The sequence below is a fragment of the Engraulis encrasicolus genome, chromosome 21 (genome assembly GCF_034702125.1).
Source record: "Engraulis encrasicolus isolate BLACKSEA-1 chromosome 21, IST_EnEncr_1.0, whole genome shotgun sequence".
Taxonomy (NCBI): Eukaryota; Metazoa; Chordata; class Actinopteri; order Clupeiformes; family Engraulidae; genus Engraulis; species Engraulis encrasicolus.
Window position 1 is genome coordinate 25073629 of NC_085877.1, and position 8631 is coordinate 25082259.

An 8631-nucleotide genomic window follows, 5' to 3' on the forward strand; every position below is an offset into this window, starting at 1 on the left:
CACTTTGCAACATGTGGTGGCCAAGGCAATCCTCATGTAAAGATACAAACCCTTTATTTTATTAGTTTATTAGACAAGTAATTGATATCCCCAACTACTTCAGAAAATATTGCAATGTGGAAAGCGATTCTATAGACTGGGAAGGGGTATGGGATAATGTTTTCAGTGCATCAAACAACCCCAATCACCAGTTGATTCATTTTAAGTTTTGTCACAGGGCCTACTGGACGCCCATCGATAGGTTCCATGCGAAGCAGCACACAAATAGCCTATACTGTAGTTTATGCAATAAAGATATCCCAGGTAGGCCTACATATGAAGAGTTCAGATGCAAAACCCCCTAAGTGCCTTTTCAGAAAATAATCTTAATTCATTTTTATTTAATACAAAGCTATCAAAATTGCATATTTTCTTATTTTATGTATGTAATATAACTATTTATATGTATTATCAAGTACATGAATGTAAACCAAACCAACAATTGGGTTCTCTAAAAATATAGAAGTGCAGGTCTTCAGAAATGGAGTTAGGGGGTTTTGCATCTGAACTCTTCATATAAACATATGGTTTGGGGATGGTAAAGAGGTTAGATCTTTTTGGGAAAGGGTAACTTTTTATTTGTCTGAATTATTAGAACAAGAGATCCCATTACAACCAAGTTTACTATTACTGAATGACGACTCTCAGTTTGAATGTACAGAGAAACAGCGAAAAGTGTTGCTTGCAGGCCTAACAGCAGCAAAAAAAACCCTAATTGTTCAGAGATGGCTCCCCCCACATAAGCTTCTTATTAGAAAATGGCTGTTGTACTTTCAAGATGTTACAATGATGGAACTGTCTACTGCAAGAATCCATGGAGCAAGGGTCTCCACAATACAAATGTGGGAAAGAACTGCAGAGGGAGTTACAGACTTGCTGGCGTATCACGCACAATGAGATGTCTCACATGCTTTGTTTTGTTTTTGGTTTTTTCTCTCTCTTATTTTTACATTTTGATATTTGTATGTCATTAATGTATGGTATTAGGTAAATAACATGTGTCGTTAGTTTTAATAATATATTAATAATAATTTTTGTTTTAATTTTCCACTTGACCTAATGGGTCATGTGACTTGTAGGCCTATCTAAGGTTGGGGTGGGGTGGGTGGGTATTGATCACTGACTTTGTAATGCCTTTGTTTCCCAGCTTGGGAATTTGTTCATAAATAAACAAGGCCGACAGGCGGACAACAGAAGCTGACGAAATTAACACTGGTATTAAATAAAATAGAGAAAAAGAGAACCAGTGTGTGAAGACGTTTTATTCTGTACAGTGTGATTATGTTAAAAAGAGAAGCAGTGTGCGGAGAAGGTTTATTCTCTACAGTCAATGATATATGTTAAAAGTGTGTGGAGAAGTTCTGTAATGTACAGTGTTGACTAAAATGACGAAAATGACTAAAAATTGACTAAGACTAAAATTGATTTTCGTCATTTAGACTAAGACTAAGACTAAATTAGGAAGGCAATGACTAAAATATGACTAAGACTAAAATTGATTTTCGTCATTGTGACTAAGACTAAGACTAAATCAAAAAAAGCTGACAAAATTAACACTGGTCCTATGCGCTTAATTTTCAATGCCAGCTTTTCACCGTCAAGGCACAAAGCAGTGAGCTTCAGTGCCAGAGTTTACCAAATTCAGACGACTGCAAACCAATTACAAATCAAAAGACGCGTTCTGTCCCGTGCTCTCTCTGAGCGCAATGGAAAGCACCTGTGGGGTCCACGCGCCTGCCAGCAGAAAACGAATTAACCTCCCTTGCAATATGTCCGATAACATCAGTAACACACCACTAATATATCACTGATTCTTGAGAAAGTGTCTAAAACTGGTTGTAATCTTGAAAGAAAAAAACGAAGTGAATTACAAAATAATATGGCATATCCTCGTAGACAAAGGTCTTGGCTTTTCAGAAATGCACAAGGCCAATCTCCCCATTTTGATTTTTTTCCAGAAATCAGGTTTTTCTCCGATCATACCTTGTTTTTTGTCAACACCGTCAGACACAATTAAAAGCAATAAAAAGTGTATTGATATGGTTGCATATGTATCTGGAGTTTTTAAGTGATTATATGTGTTTTTTGGTTCCCACATACGCTTTTAAATGTTGAAAATTCACTTTCATTCTATTTTAATACTGTTTCATGTGTTCTAATTTAAAAATATGTGCTGTCAGACAATGCTTACTTAATGCCTAAATAGACCAAACAATTTTTTGTAATTTCACAAATATTCGTGTAGGCTTAAATTTGCTATTACTTTGATAATTCAACAACTCCAAAGGAAAATTTTGTAAGCACATACATTTAAAATGTCAAAAACTCCTTTTTACGGTGGTGACTTAAGAACTGATGGTGGTGACAGTAATCTGAGGGTGGTGAAAGTGACCTAATTATTACCTACATTTAGCAAAATAAATAGCCCTCTCAAGTCAATGACATCTAGCATAAACACTTTATTTTTGTGTGTGCACAGTATGTTTGTGCATGTGTTTTTTCTTCATTTGTTAGATACTCTAGGAAGTAGGCCTAGATTATTGAAAATGTGGCATAAACAGGTTTTAAGTTGTTCAAATCCAAAATATAGAGGTGTATTATCATAGATGAAGGTCTTGGCTGTGCATTGAATGTATTGGCCAAGCTCCCCGTGTTTTAAATTTTTCATAAAATGGGCTCTTTCTTGGTTTTGTCAACAGCGTCAGACAGAATTAGAAGTAAAAAAAAATATGTTTACTGTATTTAAGAGAATTACTTTTACAATTCAACATAACTGTACTTATTGGAAGCACATTCTTAGAACTTGTCAAAAACATGTAAAACACGTGCTTTTTTGTGAACTACATCAGATGTCACCACCGTCAGGTTTTGTGACAAAAAACCCTCCAAATGCACCTCAGTGGAGGCTAGAGTATAAGTTTGGGTCACAATTATTACTAACATGTCTGGTAATGTTTCATTAACCAGCACAATTTAGTAAAATATGGAACAAGATGATGAGCGGAACAAAATCTGATGGTGGTGACATCTGACGGTGTGAGACAAAAAAACACTCTTTTACATATTATGCATTTTTTGCTCACATTAGCCACTTCGTTTTCGCTCTGTGTCTTAGGGGCTTCATGCCGCTTCTGAAAAAGTATATATAATTAACATTAATGTAACATAATACTATTAAAAACCCCGACGGTGTTGACAGTTTATGGTTGGGACAGTACCAGTGTTCAAACAAATTAACAAATTGAGGAGAAAATAGTAAACTTACAGGAGCTTCAGTGATGGTGAAGTATTCAGTAGAGCTAAAGGTTTGAAAAGGGGTCCTAAGTAATGACAATGACCTTGTGCATACCTGATTTTATTGTCCTTTTAAAAAAATCTGACGGTGGTGACTAATATGCTGGACACACTTTGAGCAATCAGAAAATAGTAATAAATATTGCTTTACACGCACTATGTGCATATCTGCAGAACCACTTCAATATGGACTTTCACAACATGGTGATATTATTCAATATTATCAGTGATTTTTACATTTTAAGTCAATTGAAATGATGATGTTTGTCCTTGGGACAGCTGTTTTTACAGGGTGTGGGCAGGTTTATAGCCATGAAAAGTAATAAAATTACACTTAAATATTTCAAACGACTGTACATTTGTGTAACAGACCCCTGGGTCTTTACCTGGATTCATTTTGTTCATGAAAATGTAGTTTATTTTCAACAGAATTGGCAGTTTATTGCTGAGACATGTTTTAGCCACTTTCTCAAGAATCAGTGTCATAGGCTATATGTCAGGATTTTCAGGGTTGGAGCCCAAGTGCAGCACGCAAAAACGGTCAAAGGTTCAACGGGGGGGTTTATTCACAAAAAGACTATAAAACAGAAAATTCAGACACGCTGCAATCAACAAACAAAAATACCCACGAGGGGGGAAAATCAACATAGAGAACTGAAGACACTTACGGGTTTACACTTAAATGTGAGGTTTTGACTGTTTTGAACTTTTTTGGCCACTAGATGTCCTCATTTGTGTTTTTTTGTTTTGCTGAGTCATTCTGCCATGTGCCTTGTATCCTTGTTGATTTGACCTAGTCAGGTAAGTTACTCATGTAATTAGTACCCTCACCTGTTTCTTGAGTGATTGACTACTGCTTATAAGCTTCCTCTGTTTTTTGCCCCTTGCTCAGTCTTGGTTTTGCCAGCCTTGTGAACACACGACTCTGTAAGTGCTCTTGACTTTGTTTGTGCTTTGCTTGAACATTTGCTAATTGCTTGGAAGGATCCTCTGTGCTTCGACTTTTTCCTGGATTTTTATGGGACTTTTATGTTTGCCTATGGATTATTTGCGTTACTTTGATATTGAACTCTGCCAAGCTTTGTAAACCACATTTTGAAAAGTAAACAAGAAAAACTTTGAACTTGAACCTGCCTTGCCTCTGCCTCTGTCTGCATTTGAGTCTTAACCGTGGTCTAGTGGTAAAGTCTTTGCCTGATATTCAAGCAACCTGGGTTGAATCCCCCGTGTGTTAATCCTGACACTTAAACACTCAGGAGAACACAGGGTTAGACTTACGTAGATCGACAAGGACAAAGAGACACACCAGCGCTTAAATACACAGAAAGCAATTAACAAGACACAGGGGACTAATCAGGAGACAATCAGATGAACTAAAGCACAGAAGACAACAAGGCACAGGTGAGGACTATAACCAAGAACTAGAAACAGACAGGGACAACGAGGCAGGTGAAAACACTAGGGAATATTAGGGCCAAGGGGCGGAGACCAACATATCGTCGCTGTCCAGCAAAAACCACTTATCTCCACTATTATTTTTAGTTTTTTATGTTTGTTCTTTATTTATTATAAAATATAAGACAGTACTACTGGTCAGTCTCCATGGGTATATGTGTATGACAGTGTTAATTTCGTCAACCATGACTATGACTAAAATATTTCGTCAAAGCCCTTTTTTGATTTTCGTCATTTAGACTAAGACTAAGACTAAATTGGAAAGGCAATGACTAAAATATGACTAAAACTAAAATTGATTTTCGTCATTGTGACTAAGACTAAGATTAAATTTAAAAAAACTGACTAAATTAACACTGGTGTTAAATACAATAGAAAAAAGAGAAGCAGTGTGTGAAGAAGTTTCATTCTGCACAGTGTGATACATGTTAAAAAGAGAAGCAGTGCGCGGAGAAGGTTTATTCTGTCCAGTCAATGATATATGTTAAAAAAGAGAAGCAGTGTGTGGAGAAGTTCTATTATGTACAGTGTTGACTAAAATGACTAAAATGACTAAAAATTGACTAAGACTAAAATTGATTTTCGTCATTTAGACAAAGACTAAGACTAAATTGGGAAGGCAATGACTAAAATATGACTAAGACTAAAATTGATTTTCGTCATTGTGACTAAGACTACGACTAAATAAAAAAAAGCTGACAAAATTAACACTGGTGTATGATAAATAATTTTGTAGCCAACTTTAATGTTGCAATGATTATTTTTTTAAAGAAAATGTGGTTTTATAAATCAATACATAAAAAACAATGAGAAGTGGAGATAAGTGGTTTCTGCCTGACAGCGACGATATGATATGAAAACAAACTGAAGCACATGGTGGATCAAAACACGCAGGAAGTAAACAGAGGCACATGGAGGCAACAGAACTAAAGCACAAGGGCAGGGAAAAACAAGGGATGGCACAGAAACTTCACAAAGGCATAGGCCTAGAACATGAGGCAAATACAAGAGACCGTAGACTAGACACTGAAAACACACGTATATATATGCTGTTATGTTTACTCTAAGAACAATTCAATGTGATTATTTTACTTAATTTGCATATTTTTCTGACGCTGAGATGCAGCAGTCGACATATATTAGTACATAGTGCATAGTACAAGAAAATTAATGTTTAAAATCAAAATCAAATTACATGAAATTAATTGTATTTATGTTTAATAGCATTTCTTTCTAATATAACAGAAAAAAACTCTTTTACCATGGCCATGGCCGGCCCGCGATACCATTGTCAGAAAAATATAGGCCCGCGTCCAAACCTAATTGCCTTCCCCTGCTTTATAAGATACAACAGTAGAGAGAAGATGGGGTAGAGCTGGGAAATGACCTAGGCTGGATTCAAACTATGGGTCCCCATGGCCAATGTGTCCATATATGGTAGGGCGTTTGAGCGTGACGCACCACTGTACCCTTGGCCATATACTATAAAATGTTGCACATGTGTCAGGTGGAAGGGCATTTGCACACTTGTCACAAACTAAATGTTCACTAATCTTTTGGATGTGTGTGTGTGTGTGTGTGTGTGTGCGTGTGTGTGCGCGCGCGCACACAGCAACAATCAAATGTGACATTTCATGCAGCTTGAATGAAGAAGTTGTTGAAAATTGAGAAGAGAAGTTGAGTGAAACAAATATTTTTTTAATGAATTGTGTCCATGCCAGTGTTCCCAGTAAGTTTGTCAGATCGACATTAGTGTGGCACATGTGTGAGAGGGAACATAGAGCAAAGAGGACAGACCCAGAAGGATGGTAAGCAGTGAATATTTATAGGTCTACATACTTGCCATTTTGTGATAGACTCTTGTGTATAGTATTAATTAATACATTGGTGCAGATCTGGTGGTTGGTTTTGGTTGGGTTTTTAGTTTTTTTTTCTAATACTAATAGTAGTAATAGAAATGAGATCATGTGATAAACAGTAGGACTATCCATATTATTGTGGTTACATTTGATAAGGATGTGTTCCACCAACTCCATTTCTGTGTACAAACATAGTACAGTATTTACTGTAGGTTATTATGACTACATTTTTTGAAGAAAATGTGTTCCACCAACCTAATTACATCATGTTACAATTGGAGATGTTAAGGTTGAGTGGAAATCCTGCCCACGATTCAATTGAGTTAATCCAGTCAATTACATTTCAGGGCCAGGTAAATACATGGCAAATCGCATCCCCACACTTAGGGCAACGCTATGACACTGCAAAGGTAAAGGTCACACAAGCACGGCACAACAAGTGTGCAAGTCACTCTAGACTGAAATAGTGCTACTTAACACAGCAACGGTGCAAGGGCCCCTCAATGCCTATTCCCCCAATATCCCCAGGCCTACCCACTACCCAACCCACACTTTAAAAACAGCCTACAAAAAGAAAATAAGAAAAGTAAATGTCCGTTGGCTGGGCTCCTCCCAGCCAAAACAAAAAAAACAGTCTCTGGACCAGTCTCTCACCCCAACCCAGCGCACAAGAGTCTCGCCCGCCCCCAACCACGTTAGGGGGCCAGCAGGAGAGGATGCAGGGGAAAGTGCTACTTCTCCTCCACTGATGTGATGAACTGGACTGAGAGCAGGGCGGATCTATGGGCGGGCCTGGGTGGGATAGGCCCACCCAGATTGGCTGTTGGGCCCGGCAGCAGAGATGCCTGTGTGACTAAGGGAGGACACTTGGTGATTGTCAACAGTCGGCGTGAATTGGTACGATGTTTCAGTTTTTACAGTAAATGTGAAAGAAAATGAAACAGAAAAAAAGGATTTTCATAATAACATACAGATAGCGCTGTATGTCATGTGAGTCAGTGCTGCGATCTAAGTGTTTAAATAATGGCTTCAAGATTGGCTGGTGCCGGTAATCTGACATTTTCAAGTCAAGGAGTATTTATGGTGTTTTAACCATTGTACATGACACACTTGCATAATGACAACATTGTAAATCGACTTTTTATTGTTTTTTATTTTCTAACTAAGAACACATTGCATCATTAAAATTTGTTTTTAAATATCTATAAAACTCATATACACATGGAAACTAACCAATAGTAATGATTTATATTTTTAATAAATGAATAAATGAATTAGTGAAAGGAAGCGTTACAAGGTTTCTGCAGGACAGCGACAGTAGACTAGTATGCCTAAACTACACAAAACCCAATGGCAGAAAATAATTTTGGTGTGGGCGTATTGGTGTCACGGCAGGGGATAATCTATGGTGGGCCATGGATCTGGCCTGCCTCTGTCTTCCAATCATAATGCTCATGTCTGTAGCGTGTTGCGTAACTATACGGCTGTGCTGGCCTATTGGGAGGGAAAGTGGAAAACAGCGATCCTAGCGGTTACGTTCCAAACACCAGGGTGATCCTATTGAAACTCCCATATACGAGTTTTTAAAAAAATCCCACAAAGATATGACTTGGAACTATAACACCAGACACATTTTCAGCGTACACAATAGCATGAACTACTACTTGTGAAAATCTTAAGACATTTTTTGCCCTTTTAAGAAAAATAGAAATTGTGCCAATCTGGTCGGAAACGGACTACAGCTCCCAGCATGCTGTGCTTTGCGCCTCGTTGACAACACAGAGAAACAAATGAACGCGAACGAACGCAAGTTCTTCGCATATCTTCTTATTCTTGTAATCCTATGAGTTCCACATTGTCTTCTTATTACACATATATACACGCGATCATTTTGGTATGGTTTTAAATTCTCTAGTAGATATGATGGCTTCTGTGGTGACGAGTAACCACCTCTCTGGCTCATGTTTGGCTATGCTAATTTGGC